The sequence below is a fragment of the Dipodomys spectabilis genome, unplaced genomic scaffold, assembly GCF_019054845.1.
Source record: "Dipodomys spectabilis isolate Male_0828 unplaced genomic scaffold, ASM1905484v1 ptg000057l, whole genome shotgun sequence".
NCBI lineage: Eukaryota > Metazoa > Chordata > Mammalia > Rodentia > Heteromyidae > Dipodomys > Dipodomys spectabilis.
Window position 1 is genome coordinate 5490590 of NW_024870734.1, and position 16973 is coordinate 5507562.

General features: G+C 36.6%; 1 non-coding gene across 1 annotated transcript; it reads right to left on the minus strand.

Annotated features, from left to right (window-relative positions):
* Positions 1-2006: 2006 nt before the first annotated feature.
* LOC122108336 lies at positions 2007-2109 on the minus strand. The gene has a single exon (XR_006147544.1). It is a non-coding gene; the product is annotated as a U6 spliceosomal RNA (small nuclear RNA).
* Between the last annotated feature and the right edge of the window lie 14864 nt (positions 2110-16973).

Sequence of the window (16973 nt, forward strand, 5' to 3'; positions counted from 1 at the left end):
CTTGGAAGCAGAGCATGGTCAATAGATAACATTACTTCTGATTGCTCACTACATGTAATGGTTTCTGTAATACTTATCGCATTCTTTTTAGTATTTTAAAAACTTCTGGCTAAACTCAAACTCATTCATAGACGTTTGTGTTAAGTATTTCACAAGTTTTATTTCCCTTAATTCTTAAGATAACATTTTCTATAAAGCTAATGTTATTACCATTTTAGTGTTTGGAAAAATTGTAATTAAAGGCAGTAAGTTCATGGCTCAAACACACACTTTGAGCAAAGAAATGAGTCAAAGTTTCCAAAAGTCTTTCAGCAATACACAAAAGGTAGGTAAAATCTCTGCATTCTCTTACACTCTCAATTCAATATTCATATTTCCAAGAAATAATAGCATAGCAATTATTGCCCATGGTGATAGTTTTCTGTTACATTTGGTCTTCAACACAGATTGTGTTGGTGACATTGGGTTATCATGCACAGAGCTGAGCTTATAAGAGAAAAATTTCTTCAGTCCCATAGTTCCTGTTTCCTTTTTAAAAAGTACTAAAACTTTTAAATATTTTCACTTATTGTGTTAAGAATCCAAAAAAACGAAAAAAATTTGCATATAATCACTCCAAAATGCTTTAAAAATAAATGATAAAACAGGCCCCCGTGAAGTAAACTTTCTTCTACTTTTAAAATTATTCTAAAAGCCTTGCGCTGGTTGGTCACATCTGTAATCCTAACTATTCGCCATATCAACACTGAAGCTAGAGATCTGTGGATAACAGTTGGAAACCAATGAGGGAAAAATAAATTCATAGGATTATTTTTCAAAAATTTCAATGAATTAGCAACGGGCCAGGAATGGAGATGTAGCTCATATAGTAGCTCACCAATCTAGAGAGGACAGGCCTAGCAAGACTTTGAAGCCCTGATTTCAAACTCTGAGCACACCAACATACATGCAATTGGATGAGAACACACGCTCTTGCACACACACACACACATTCAAAATACCTTCATATTAGTGTTTTGCATTAATTTCTTTGTTAACAATATTATATGAGTAAAATAAAGGAAATAAACTCTTCCATCTCAGAACATGTTATACGTTTTCTATTGTAAAATTCTGTACACAGGGGTCACATTTACATGAGCAAGGTAATGAGTACATTTCCTAACATGCATTGTTACCTCCTCCTTTATGTTCCCCTACCATCCCTTCCCTCCCACCTCTACAAGCACACTCCCCTCCCTAAGTACACTTCCCCTGCCTAAATTGTAAAGTTCATTTTTCACCATAGTGTCTTGTGCATCTCATTGTTATAATGGGTCAACCTGTATCCCTATTTAAGCATCTTGTTTTTTTCCTTTCCCTCCCCAAATTAGAGGAACGTATATACAAGATGTGGGCGCACCAACTTCAAATACAGTGTAAACGGGTTATAGCATGGGGGAGGAACATATAAAGAAACAAAAAAAACACACACGTGTGTTCCTATCTTGGGTTTCATTTGCCTAATCTGGTCATATGTGCAAAGCTATTAACCTTTTCTGCTTATCTCAGACATAAAATAGTTATTAAAAATTAAGGAAAACATAGGGCCTATGTTTCTTTGGATCTGGCTTACTTCACTTAATATTTTTTTCCAAGTCTTTCCATTTTCTAACAAATTGGGCGTTGCCATTCTTTCTGATGGAGGCATAGAATTCCGTTGGTATAAATACCACATTTTCTTGATCCATTCATCTACTGAGGGGCATCTGGGTTGGTTTCAGATCTTAGCGATGGTAAATAATGCTGCAGTAAACATAGTTGTGCTGGTAGCTTTAGTGTGGTCTTGTTTGTGATCATCTGGGTAAATGCACAAAAGTGGGATTCCTGGGTCTTAGGGGAGCTCTATGTGGAGTCTTTCGAGGAACCTCCATAGTACTTTCCAAAGGGTTGAATAAGTTTACACTCCCACCAAGAATGCAGTACAGTTCTCTTGTGGCTACATCCCCTCCAGCATCTGTTGTTGTAAAAGTATGGAATGGTTCAGGAATTTGCCTGTCATCCTTTCTCAGGGGCCATTCTAATCTTCTCTGTATTGTTCCATTGTTAGATTACTTGATGCTGAATTGAGCGTAGAACATTTTTTATATATAAAGTGTAATTGATTTTCTTAAACTAGACAATTCAACAAAAAGTAAGCTCAAAAGAATTGCCATGAAATTTTAGAACCATGTACTTCTTACATAAGCACACATTTAAGAATAAAGACTGACATGACAAAAACAAAATAATTCCAAATATTTGTTGTTCAAGAGATGTGTAAGAGGAGGAATTCAATTATTTTATACAAGGCACCTCTCATAATGAACACTGAAGCAAGTGTTAAGGTTTTTTTAAAGTTTTAATGTTTTAAACATATTTAATTTTGGGAATTTGCTTATATATGCCAAAACTAGGACTGTTTGGCAGGACATAAATTTTTTTTTTGGGGGGGGGGGGAGTCTGGGCGTGGGGCCTGAACTCTGGGACTGGGCGCTGTCCCTCAGCTCTTCAGCTCAAAGCTAATGCTCTACCACTTGAACCAACGTGCCAGTTCCAAATTTTTTCTTTTTGCTTATGTGGTGCTGAGGAATCGAATCCAGGGCTTCATGCATGCAAGGCAAGCACTCTACCACTGAGCCACCTACCCAGCCCCAGGTCATAAAACTTTTTGATAAATTATTTAAGATTTATGGTAGCAGACATATGCTACTAAGTATGTACATTTCAGAGTTTATAGAAACTTTACTAATGAGAAGTTGCAAAGTCTTTGTGTAAAGGAGCAGAATAAAGAGTTAAGACTTTTAACTACATAGTTTCTATTAAAAATATAGGGCTTCCTTATTTTATATGTTAGTGAGGAACAAATGATGATATAAGCCATATACAAATGATGAGATGAGCCATAAATAGTAATCTTAATGGGTAACTTTAAAGACTGCTCATAGCCTATAAAACTCTTGTTGAACATCATAATCTTAGGCAGTTTTAAATGTACAGGAATATGAGAAAATAGTAAAATCTAATACGTAGTACCCTTCAAAAACTGAAAACACTGGTAATTGTTTTGTTTTTCATTTTATTAATCATTAATATTTAATTATTGGTTTTTCTTCTTTGTAGCATTGTTTTCCTTGTTGTAATATAATACAACTTTTTGTAATCATCATTTTGAAGTACTTGGAGAAGGTTACTGGGATGGCCAAACCATTTTTTATCGTGCATGTGAATTTACGAAGAGGAAAATTAAGAACAAAATATTTATTTATAAAGTTATCAAGTGGAGTCTGAATCAGGAATGTTGATAAATGTCCACACCTAAAATCTTACCCAGAGGCTGAAGCAGTGATTCTAAAGCATTGAGGCCACAAAAGTGAGTGACTGTATTTAGTTTTGTTTTATATTTTGATTTTGCTGGTAATGGGGCTTGAACTCTGGGTCCTAGGTGCTGTCCCTCAGCTCAAGGCTAGTGCTACCACTTGAGACACAACACCACTTCCATCTTTTTCTGCTTATGTGGTGCTGAGAAATCAAATCTAGGGCCTCATGCATGCAAGGCAAGCACACTAACACTGAGCCACCTTCCAAGCACCTGACAGAATGTTTTTAAAAAAAATCAATTATTCAACATTTGCTTTCTGCTTTGGGTTATGTTATTAAATATATGAATACCTTTTTATATCATTGTGAATTGTCATACTTCTGAATTTATACTAACTTCAACCACTTTATCCTTTTCAAAGTCATGAAATAGCTCAGAGTTTGCTTCCATGAAGATTGTTTTTGCATTTAAAATTACTCCTGAGACATTTTTATTTTTAACAAAATAACTTTATATTTCATTTTGATGGGTTATCATACATCAAATACCTTCAAATGTATATGTAGAGTCTAAAGACAGCAGTATGAATATTCTCATACTGCTCTTGTTTATTTGTTATGCACTTTCAGTATTGTGATATTTCTTTCTCTTTCACTCTCCCATTTCCTCTCTTTCTCTTTCATGCTTCATGTCTGCTGCTCTTCTATGGTGAAAACTTTAAAAACTTGAAAAAGGAAATCAAAACAGAACTTAGAAAATGGGAAAAACTCCCATGCTCCTGGATTGGAAAGATTAACATCGTGAAAATGGCAATTCTTCCCAAGGCTATCTACAAATTTAATGCGATACCTATCAAAATTCCAACCTCATTCTTCAAGGAAATAGAAGAGGAAATCCAAAAATTCATATGGAACAATAAAAGACCCCGAATAACAAAAACGCTCCTCAATGGAAAGAACACTGCTGGAGGAATATCAATACCAAATTTCAAACTCTACTATAAAGCCATAGTAATCAAAATAGCTTGGTACTGGCACAAGAACAGACCTCAGGACCAATGGCATAGAATTGAAAACCCAGAAATGAACCTAAAGACCTATAGTCATCTAATCTTTGATAAGGGAGCTAAAAAAATAGAATGGAAGAAAGACAGCCTCTTCAGTAAATAGTGCTGTCAAAATTGCTTAACTACTTGTAGAAAACTAAAGCTAGATCCTTATATATCACCCTGCACCAGAATCAACTCCAAATGGATCAAAGTCCTCAGAGTCAAAGCAACACTCTGAAAACATTACAGGATGGAATAGGAGAAACCCTAGGTCTCCTTGGCTCTGGCCGAAATTTTCTGAATAGAGACCCGCAAACACAACAAATCAATGAAAGGTTGGACAAATGGGGTTGCATGAAGTTGCAGAGCTTCTGCATGGCAAAGGACATAGCTAGCAAGATCAATAGAAAGCCCACAGATTGGGAGATCTTCACTAACCATACAACGGACATGGGTCTCATATCTAAAATATACTTGGAACTCAAAAAATTAAATCCCCCAACAATAAATCCTCAAAGAAACAACTGCCCAATAAATAAGTATGCTAATGACTTAAAGAGAAACTTCTCTGAAGAAGAAAGAAGGATGGCCAATAGACACATGAAGAAATGCTCAACCTCCCTAGCCATAAAAGAAATGCAAATCAAAACAGCATTGTGATATCACCTGACCCTAGTATGTCCCTCCCCTACAGTATAACCCCTGCTTTCACTATATTTGATGTCGGTATAATTTGTGGAGGGGAAGTGGAAAAACAAGTCATTTAAATAAGGATACAGGTGGACCTGTTGCAACAATGAGAAGTACAAGTTGTCATGTCAAAATTGAACTTTACAACTTGGGGGGGGAGGAGGGGTGAGAGGAAAGATGGGAAGGAATAGGAAGGGTAAACAAAGGAGGAGGCTACAATGCTTGATAAGAAATGTACTCACCGTCTTGCCCATGTAATTATAAACCCTCTGTACAGTATTTTCACAATAAAAAAAAAAAAGAATTTCTGCTGATCTACTATTATCCTTCAGAATCCACTGGTTTTGTGGGAACATGATAGCGACCATCAGTTACCCTTGCATTCTTTAAGAGTTATAACAGTGACGTGATGTTATTCATTTCTATTCTAAATGGCAAAACAACAGATCTAGGAATTCCTTTTCACTTTTACTACTGTTATAAATTTTATCTCATAGGAATCATTGAAATGGATAGGATACTTTTAACCTCTGACCTAAAAGTTCGTTTTCTTTTTTCTTTAACAAACGACCTTTTTATTTTATTATAAGTAAATACATGTAATGAAAACAATGCTTTTCTGTGAAAATTAGACCAAATATATTCAGGGATGAAATACAAGGTAATGGGGGAAGTGATTACAAAGGATGCCCATCATAGAGCACGGAACCTCAGAGCAGTTTATCATGTACACTTTGTGAGAATGACAATGTGCTGGGAACTATAGATTAAATCATTGAACAACTGATATAAATATATACACATATATTTATATATGTATATTTATTTTTAAATGCATATATGTGTGTATATGCCCTTATATATGTATACATGCATGTTACTATACACAAAAATACATACATACACACATGTACACATGCACACATGGAGAAAGACACATAGTTACAGACAACACAAGTTTCACTACTTGTTGAATATGCCTTAGACATAATGTTTGGAATCAAATATGTTGAAGATGTATTTGTCTCTAAAAATTCTTTTACCACTCCTATTTCTTTTTATAAAGTAATTTATTAATTTATATGATAGTCCTATTCTTACAGCACACTGGAGACAGGTAACTTGCCAAACACATGAAGCAGTTTGTTATGTACTCAATACAAGCTCCACCCCAGTGTAGACCTTGAACTCTGGGCTTAGGTGCTGTCCCTCAGCTCTTCAGCTCAAGGCTAGTGCTCTACCACTGGAGCCACAGCACCACTTCCAGCTTTTTCTGTTTATGTGGTGCTGAAGAATTGAACCCAGGCCTCATGCATGCAAAGCAAGAAATCTACCACTGAGCCGTCTTCCCAGCATCTCCTCTTATCTCTTCAAATGGGTAGGTTTTGACACATTCGACTTTCAAAATGCAGTACAAGTGATAGCAAGCCAATCGGAATCTCAGTAAGTAAACGTCATATGGCGTCTCCTTGCTCCCCAGGGAATGCTAGTTCTTGTAGACACTCTCAAAAACCAAAGTAGCAGGAAAATACCCTGGTACAGAATAAAGTTATAAGGCTTTAAATGGCATTCTTCCTTGAGTTCTTTTCCAACAGCCAGCATCAATTCTTTAGCAGATGAGGGAGTCCTCAGAAGATTGGAGCTCAGGTCAACATTTAACAAACTCATGTGAAAAGTCCTATGTGAGAAATGCTGACTGAGGTCTTGCTGATTTCATGGTCAAGAAAATAAGACAAAAAGAAAGTATTTTAATGTATTAAAATTTGAGAATAATTTGTAACCTGTCAATAAATGTGTAGAACACAATTATACCAAAATGACAAAAAATGATGTGCATGTGAATTACGTGCTCTTAGACTTGGCGAGTGATCTTAGGTGTGTCTACACAAGTAGAATCAGCACAAATCAATCAGGATTTCTTCATTTAAGATACAAGGAAAGGATACAGGTTGACCCATTGCAACAATGAGATGTACAAGACACTCTATCGGGGGAGGGGGTTGGAGGGAAGAGTTGGGAGGCGTGAAGGGAAGGGATGGTAGGGGAAAAACCAAGGAGGGGGTAAAAATGCTCAATAAGAAATGTACTCATTACTTTACATATGTAACTGTAAACACTCTGCACAGGACATTTACAATAAAAATATGTATTAAAAACATACAAGGAAAACTTCTGTACTTATCGGAAGTTGTATTTGTCACTCAATATCAGTAAGGTATCAGTTTTAGGATCACAGGCATATTAAAATTCTGGATGCTCAAATTCTCTACATAAGCACAGTCTATTATTTACATTAGAATCTGCCCACATCCTAGTGTAGTGTAATTGCAATGAAAATTTTTACTACATTCTATGTTTGTAATAAAAATAAAATCATATGCACTATCAACTGATGCAAATTTTTTCAGATAATTTTTTAGTGTGAAAATACTGTAAACAGAGGATACAATTACATGGGCAAGGAAATGAGTATATTTCTTACCAAGCATTTTTGCCACCTCCTTTGTTTCCCCTTCCCATCCCTTCCCTTCTCACCACCCCAGTCCCTCTCCTCTTTAATCCCCCCCCCGCAGCCAAAGTTGTAAAGTTCGTTTTTCCATATAAAGTCTTGTACATCTCATTGTTGCAACACGTCCACCTGTATCCACATATAAACAATTTGTTATTCCCTTTCACCTCCACAAATTATATTAACATAAACTACAGTGAGAGCAGGGGTTATACCTTGGGGAAGGGACATAAAATGCAAGAAACAAATCATCTTATAAATATGTTAGAAACAATAATAAGAAAAAAAACCCATTTGAATCCTTACCTTAGGGTTCATTTCATCAAACATCTACTTATCTGAACGTTTCTGCTGTCTCAGACGTATACTAGGGATTGCAAGTAAGGGAAACCATGAGAACTATGTTTCTTTGGGGCTGTCTTGCTTTACTCAATATATTTTTTCCAATTCTTCCCATTTCCTAACAAATGGAGCAATGTCATTCTTTCTGATGGAGGCATAGAATTTCATTGTGTATATATACCACATTTTCTTGTTCCATTCATCTACTGAGGGGCATCTGTGTTGGTTCCATATCTTAGCCATGGTAAATAATGCTGCAATAAACATGGTTGTACTGGTAGCTTTAGTAAGGTCTTATTTGTGATCATTTGGGTAAAAGCCCAAAAGTGGGATTGCTGGGTCATTGGACAGCTCTATGTGGCGTCTTTGAGGAACCTCCATACTAATTTCGAAAGTGGTTGAACAAGTTTACACTCCTACCAACAATGCAGTAAAGTTCCCTTCTGTCCACATCCCCTCCAGCATCTTTTGCAATTATATTTCTTGATTTAGCCATTGGAACTGGGGTGAGGTGATATCACAATGTTGTTTTGATTTGTATTTCTCTTATGGCTAGGGAGGTTGAGCATTTCCTCATGTATCTATTGCCCTTCCTTCTTTCCTCTTCAGTGGGCCTTTAGCCCACTCATTTATTGCCCAGTTGTTTCATTGAAAATTTGTTGTTGGGGAATTTAATTTTTTGAGTTCCAGGTATATTTTAGATATGAGACCCTTGATCTTGCTAGCTATGTGTTAGCCATGCAGAAGTTCTGCAATTCCATGCAATCCCATTTTTCCAACCTTTCTTTGATTTGTTGTGTTTCCGGGTCTCTATTAAGAAAATATTGACCTGTGAAAAGGAGACCTAGGGTTTCTCTAACTCCATCCTTTAAAGATTTCAGAGTGTCTGCTTTGACTCCGAGGTATCTGATCAATTTGGAGATGATTCTGGTGCAGGGTGATATATAAGGATCCATCTTTACTTTTCTACAAATGATTAACCAATTTTTCCAGCACTATTTACTGAAGAGGGTGTCTTTCTTCCATTCTAGTTTTTAGCTCCCTTACTGAAGATTACAGTGCTATAGGTCTGTGGGTTCATTTCTGGGTTTTCAATTCTATTCTAGGTATATTTTAGATATGAGACCCTTGTCCATTGTATGGCTAGTGAATATCTCCCAATGCGTGGTCTTCCTGTTGATCTTGTTAGCTATACCCTTTGCCATGAAGAAGCTCAGCAATTTCATGCAATCCCATTTTGTCCAACCTCTCTTTGATTTGTTGTGTTTCTAGGTTTCTATTAAGAAATTTTAGGCCTGTACCAAGGAGACCTATGATTTCTCCTATTCCATCCTGTAATGTTTTCAGAATGTCTGCTTTGACTCTGAGGTCTTTGATCCATTTGGAGTTGATTCTGATACAGGGTGTTATATAAGGATCGAGCTTTAGTTTTCTACAAGTAGTTAACCAGTTTTGCCAGCACCATTTACTGAAGAGGCTGTCTTTCCTCTATTCTAATTTTTTAACTCCCTTATCAAAGATTAGATGGCTTATATGTCTGTAGGTTCCTTTTTGGGTTTTCAGCTCTATTCCATTGGTCCTGAGGTCTGTTCTTGTGCACGTATCAAGCTGTTTTGATTACTATGGATTTATAGTAGAGTTTGAAATTTGGTATTGATATTCCTCCAGCATTGTTCTTTCTGTTAAGGATTGTTTTTGCTATTTGGGGCCTTTAATAGTTCCATGTAAATTTTTGGATTGCCTCTTCTTTTTCGTTGAAGAATGCCGTGGGAACATTGAAAGGCATCACATTGAATTAGAAGATAGCCTTGGGGATTATTGCCATTATCACGATGTATATCCTTCCAATCCAGGAACATGAGAGGTTTTTCCACTTTCTAATTTCTGTTTGATTTCCTTTTTCACGTTTTTAAAATTTTCTTTTTTCCACGTTTTTTAAATTTTTCATTATAGAGGTCCTTCACTTCTTTGGTTAAGTTAATTCCTAGGTATTATTGATTGTGGGACTATTACAAATGGAGTTGCTTTCCTGATTTCAGCCACACTTTTCCCATTGCTGCCATAGAGAAAAGCCATTGATTTTTGAGGGTTAATTTTATACCCCATTACTTTGCCAAAATTTAGAATCAGCTTGAGTCATTTGGGTGTGGAGTCCGTGGGATTCATTAAACACAAGCTAATGTCATCTGCTAAGAGGGAGAGTTTTATTAAATCTTTCCCTGTTTGGATCCCTTTATTGCCTCTTTTCTTATTGCTGTAGCTAGTCATTCTATTACTAAATTGAAGTGGAGAGAGTGGACATCCTTGTCTCCTTCCTGAGTTAAGATGAAATGGCTTTAGTTTTTCACCATTAAGTAAAATTCTGGATGTTTGTCATATACAGCCTTTATTGTATTGAGGAATGTTCCCTGGATTCCTAATTTTTCCAGAACCCTCATCACAAAGGAGTGTTGGATCTTGTCAAATGCTTTTTTCTGCATCTATTGAGATAATCATGTGGTTCTTATCCTTGCTCCTGTTGATGTGATGAATTATGTTAATTGATTTGTGTATATTGAACCAGCTTTGCAGCCCTGAAATGAATCTTGTTTGATGGTGCTGTATGAGTTTTTGGATGAATTGTTGAAATTGATTGGCCAGAATTTTGTTGAGAAGTTTTGCATTAATGTTCATCAAAGAAATGGGTCTATAGTTCTCTTTGTTTGATGAGTCCCTGCCTGGTATTGGGATGAGGGTTATGATGGCTTCATAGAATGAGTTCGGTAGTGAATTTTCTATTTCAATTCCATTGAAGAGTTGGAAAAGTATTTGTGTTAGCTCTGCCATGAAGGCCTTATAGAATTCCGCTGTAAAGCTGCTTTTCTGAGATGGGAGGTCTCTTATTACTGTTTCTATTTCAGTGTTTGATATGAGCCAGTTAAGATGGTTTAACTCACCTTGGTTTGTTTCAGCATTTCGATATTGGCTTGGAAAACGTCTATTTCTGCCAGGCACTCTAACTTATTAGCATAATATTTTGAGAAGTATTCTCTTATATCGTTCTGAATCTTGGTTGTTACTCTGGTGATGTTTCCATTCTCATACCTGAGTTTATTTATTTGAGTGTGTTCTCTTCTTTTTCTCATAAGATTGGCTAAGGATCTGTCAATTTTTTTAATTTTTCAAAGTATCAACTCTTTGGTTTTTGGTTCTTACAATTTTTATTTTTGGATTCTAATTTGTTTAATTCTGGTGTAATTTTAATGATTTCTTTCCATATTGTAGCTAGGCGCCAGTGGCTCATGATTGTAACCCCAGCTACTAAAGTGGCTGAGAGCTGAGAATCATGGTTCAAAGCTAGCCTAGGCAGGAAAGTCCATGACACTCTTACCTCAAATGAGACAAAAGAAAACTGTTAGTTGCTCAAGTGGTAGAGCACTAATCTTGACCTGAAGAGCTGAGGGGCAGTGTCCAGGTCCAGATTTCAAGTCCCACGACTGACAACAATTAAAAATAAACATTTACAAATAAACAATATTTTGACATGAATGTTAAATATATATTCTAAAAATTTTTAAATCCTCACTGGATATATTAGTTTATATAAATATATAGAAGTGTTTTCAGGTTTTAGTTGTTTTTGAGTCAATTGCATAAATCAAACATTTCTCATTCAATTCAACTATGTAGTTTTATAAACTTATAGGCCATAAGTATAAAATTAGCAGATATGTGATAGGCAGTGCTGTTTTAGGTATCTACCTTGGCATTCTAAAATTAAGACTTCTCCCCCAAAATCGATATGCCCTCTAACCTTGTCAGAGTTTTCATCTTATTGTAGCAAAAATGTATCATCGTTTGGAACAACTGTAACATTTTACATGTATTCCTCTTAGTTTAACAACCAAAACATTCAAGTCATCTGAACCATGCAAGTAATAACAAAATGTCTTCTGACCTTTTTATTCTCTTAAGAGATGAAAATCTTTAATTATACATTTATTTTTTTCTGCCTAAGATCCTATATCTTAGGAAGATCTTTTTGTGTAACCCTGTGTTCCTGATAAGAAAACCAGAACAAAGGCAATAATGAAAATAGCCAATGAAAATACTTGAAAGCAGTATTGCCATTTTCACTATATTAAGTCTGCCTATCCAAGAGCATGGGAGGTCTTTCCATTTCCTAGTATCTTGTGTAATTTCTTTCTTTAACTTTTTATAGTTTTATTTATTTTTTTTATTGTGAAAATACTGTAAAGAGGGTTTATAATTACATGGGCAACATAATGAGTACATTTCTTATCAATCATTGTAGACTCCTCCTTTGTTTCCCCTTCCCATCTCTTCCCATGCTCCTCCCCCCCCCAACCCAATCCTCCTTCCCCCCACCAAAGTTGTAAAGTTCGTATTGGACATAATGACTTGTATATCTCATTGTTACAATAGATCCACCTGTATCCCTATTTAAATAATTTGTTTTTTTCTCTTCCCCTCCACAAATTATATCAACATCAAATACAGTGAAAGCAGGGGTTACACCATGGGGCAGGAACATACAAAGCAACAAAGAACTAATCTTATAAATGTGTTAGAAACAATCACCTGAAAGAAAAAAGACATTTGAATGCTTATCTTAGGGTTCATTTCTCTAACATCAACTTATCTGACCTTTCTGCTTGACTCAGAATATACTAGTTTTAGCAAATAAGGGAAATCATGGGACCTAAGTTTCTTTGGGCCTGGATTACTTCACTTAATATAATTTTTCCAAGTCTTTCCATTTCCTAACAAATGGGTCAATGTCATTCTTTCTGACGGAGGCACAGAATTCCATTGTGTATATATACCACATTTTTATAGTTTTCATTAAATAGTTCTTTTACATCTTTGGTTAGGTTAATTCTTAAATATTTTATTTTGGGGGAGGTTATTGTGAATGGGGTTGCTCCCTTTCTGCTTGTACATTGTCAGTGTACAGGAAGGCAACTGATTTTATGGGTTGATTTTGTATCCTGCTACTTTGCTGAAGTGATTTATGATTTCTAAGAGTTTGGGAATGGAGTTTTTGTGATCGTGAAGGTATAGTATTTTGTCATCTGTGAAAAGGGATAGTTTAACTTCTTCTTTTCCTATGCGGATCCCTTTAATGTCTTTTTCTTACCTTATTTACCTGGGTAAGGGTTCCAGGACTATTTTGAAGAGGAGTGAAGACAGTGGGCATCCTTGCCTTGTTCCTGATTTTAAGAGAATTGGTTTTAGCATTTCCCCATTAAGTATAATACTGGCTATTTGTCTGTCATAAATGGCTTTTATTGTTTTAAGAAATGTTCCTTCTATTCTTATTTTCTCCAGAGCTTTTACCATGAATGAATGTTGAATTTTATCAAAGGCCTTTTCTGTATCTGTGGAGATAATCATGTGGTTCTTGACCTTGGCTGTGTTGATGTGTAGGATTACATTTATTGACTTAAGTATGTTAAACCATCCCTGCATCTCTGGGAAGAAGCCTATCTGATCATAGTGTATGATTTTTTTTTATGTTTCTGGATTCTGTTAGCTAGAATCCTGTTAAGGATCTTTGCATCTGTGTTCATCAAGGAAATTGGCCTGTAATTCTCTTTTTTGGTTGGGTCTTTGGCTGGTTTGAGGATGAGTGTGATATTGGCTTCGTAGAATGAGTTTGGGATAGTTCCCTCCTTCTCTGTTTCTCTGAAGAGCTTGAGGATTATGGCCATTAGTTCTTCTTTAAGGGTCTTATAGAATTCTGCTGTGAATCCATCTGGTCTTGGGCTTTTTTTTTTTTATTGGAAGACTTCTGATTGTTTCTGTATCTCGTTGTAGGATATTGGCTTATTTAATGATTTACTTCTTCTTTGCTCAGTTTGGGCAACTTGTATTTCTCTAAAAATGCATCCATTTCTGCCAGGTTTTCTTACTTTAGAGAGTATAACTTTTGAAAGTAGTCCATTAAGATTGTTTTAGATATTTTGTGTATGTATTGTGAATTTTCCTATGGCATCCCTAATCCTGTTAATATGGGTTTCCTCTCTTCTTTTTAATTAATCTTGCCAACGGTCCATCAATTTTATTTATTTTTTCAAAGAACCAGTTTTTTCTTTGGGTAATTCTGGCTATGGTTCTACAATTTTCTAATTCATTAATCTCCACTCTTAGTTTGGTTATCTGGCTCCTTCTAGTAAATTTAGGTTGCATTTTTTTTCATGTTTTTCTAGCTATTTTAATTGCAACATGAGATAATTTACTTGGTCTGTCTCTATTTTCTTGATGTGGGCACTGAGGGCAATAAATTTTCCCCTCAGGACTGCTTTTGATGTGTCCTACAAGTTTCTTTGTGCGGTGTTTTCATTTTCATTGAGTTGTAGAAAATTATTTCTTCTTTGATCTCTTCTGTTACCTAGCCATTGCTTAGAAGTGTGCTGTTCAATTTCCATGTATTAGAATAATTTCTGCTGTATGCTTTGTTATTGAGAACTAGCTTGATTCCACTGTGGTCAGATAGGATAGAGGGGATTAAGTCGATCCCCTTGTATTTGCTTAAGTTCCTTGCATGAACTATGATATGGTCTATTTTGGAGAAAGTTCCATGAGCTACTAAGAAGAATGTGTACTCTGTTGTTTTAGGGTGAAATACTCGGTAGATGTCAGTTAATTCCGTTGAAGTATGGCCTCACTTAATTCAGTAGCTTCTTTTCCAATCCTCTGTTTGGTAGACCTGTCCTTTGGGGAGAGTGGGGTGTTAAAGTCTACTAGTATTATCATATTGGGATCTATTTTATTCTGTAAGTTTGAGAGTATTTGCTTAACATATCTGGGTGCACCAATGTTTGGGGAATATAAGTTGGTAATATAAGAGGGAACTGTCCTCCTCTTGGGTTGTTCCCTGTATTAATATGTAGTGTCCAGCCTTGTCTTTTTGTATTGATTATAATGAAAAGTTTATCTTCTGAGATATCAGGCTTGCTACACTTGCTTTCTTACTGGGGGCATTTGATTGGTAGATCCTTTTCCAACTCTTTACTCTGAGTTTGTTTGTATGTTTGGCTGAGAGGTGTGTCTCCTGAAGTCAACAGATGGATGGGTCATGTTTTCTAATCCAATCCGCAGTTCTTTTTCTTTTGATTGGCAAATTAAGCCCGTTAATATTAAGAGACAGTATAGAGAGATGCATTTTGATCCCTGTCATTCCCAATTTCCCTCAGTTTTTCTTCTTTCCTTTCCTCCTGTGCTTGCTCAGTTACATTTCTATTAATGACTGTCTGGGTACATGTCCCTGTTCCTGGTTGCTTTCTTCAGGTTGTGTTCCCATTCTTAGTATTCTTTGTAATGCTGGCTTAATGTTTATGTATTCATTTAGTTTTTATTTGTTATTAAAAATTTTCAGCTCTCCATCGAATGTGAATGCTAGCTTTTCCAAGTATATCAGTCTGGGTTGACAGTTATTGGCTCTCAGGGCTCATATGGTACTTTCCCAGGCCTTTCTAGCATTCAGTGTTTGTGTGGAGAGTTCTGCAGTGATTCTAATTTTTTCCCGTTTATTATAGCTCCTTCTTCATTTTTGCTGCATGCAAGATGGTTTCCTTATTATTCAGGTCTATCATTTTTACTATAATGTGTCTAGAAGTGTTTCTCCTGGTGTCTTGCTTGTTAGGTATTCTATATGCTTCTGTTATGTAGGTAAGATGTTCTTTTTTGAGATGGGGAAAATTTCACTGATTATCTTGTTGAATAGGTGTTGCATTCCCTTGCTTTGATATTCCTCACCTTCGTCCACTCCAATTATACAATGGTTAAATTTCTTGGCACTATCTGCTTGCTCTTGAATTTCCCTTGGGCATAATTTAAGTGATGTTTCCATATCTGTCATTGTTTGGTCCAGTTGGTGTATTCTGTCTTCTGTATCTGACACTCTACATTCCATTTCGTTCACTCTGTTAACTTTGGCTTCCATTGTGGTTTGCAAGGAAGAAATGGACTCATTTATGGATTTGGTGTTGGTTCTCAAAGTACTGATCTCACCTCTTAATAAGGTATGTATTGCCTTTATTTTGGCATTTTTCTCACTTCTGAGTGAGGTGTGTACTTCCTCTACTTTTGTGTGTACCTCGTGTTTGAGATCCTGCATCTCTTTCGATAGTTTGTCCCTGTGTTCTTTAATTTCTGGTCTATTTCTCGCTTTATTTTTTGAGTCATTGTCTCCAGCATCCCTTGGATGTAGCTTTTGTCTTTCATTCCTGCTTTGCTCTCACTGGGGCTCTCCCCTGTGTAGCTGCTGGCTATTGGGGATACCTTTGCTATCCTGGCTACTAATAAATCTTGTAATTTTTCTCTGTGACTTTCCCATGTGGGTCCAGGATTATTGGAGACTAATCTGAAATTTTGTTTTGGTCAATATGTGTCTGACTTTGCTTGGTTGTTGTTTCTGTGTTGGTAGAGAGAGTTTGTACCTGATTTCAGTTCTGTTGGGGGCCGACCTCCAGCTGCTGGTCTGACCCACATAGGGTTCACAGCTCTTTGCTGTAGATCACTGGCAGCTCTCGTCATTGGAAGGGTTGAGCGGCCTAGACTGCTCCTGTTTGCTCCTACGGGTGCTCTTGCCAAGATTGGTTGTGTTGGATGAACTCTCTCAGATGCTGGAGTCTGCTATGGGCTCCTGATGGTTTTTTTTGTGGAGGAAAGGCTGGTTTTTGGGCTTGAACTCTGGGCTTGGGCACTGTCACTCAGATCTTAAGCTCAAGGATGGCATCCTACCATTTGAACCACAGCACCACTTCTGACCCTTTGTGCTTATGTGGTGCTGAGGAATCAGATCCAAGACCTCATGCACCCAACACAAGCACTCTACTGCTGAGCCACCTTACCAGCCTGAGCTCCTGCCTATTATCAGGTCCTGGTGGCCTGTGTTGTCTAATAACCTAGAATATATGGGTCGGGTTCTGGTGGGGTTTGGGCTTCTCTTGTCCTGAGCCCCCCTGGTCTTTTGCTCTCACAGGCGTGCTTCCCAGTGGGTGCAGTTCCTTGTTTTCTCCCCTCTGCTGAGGCTTATG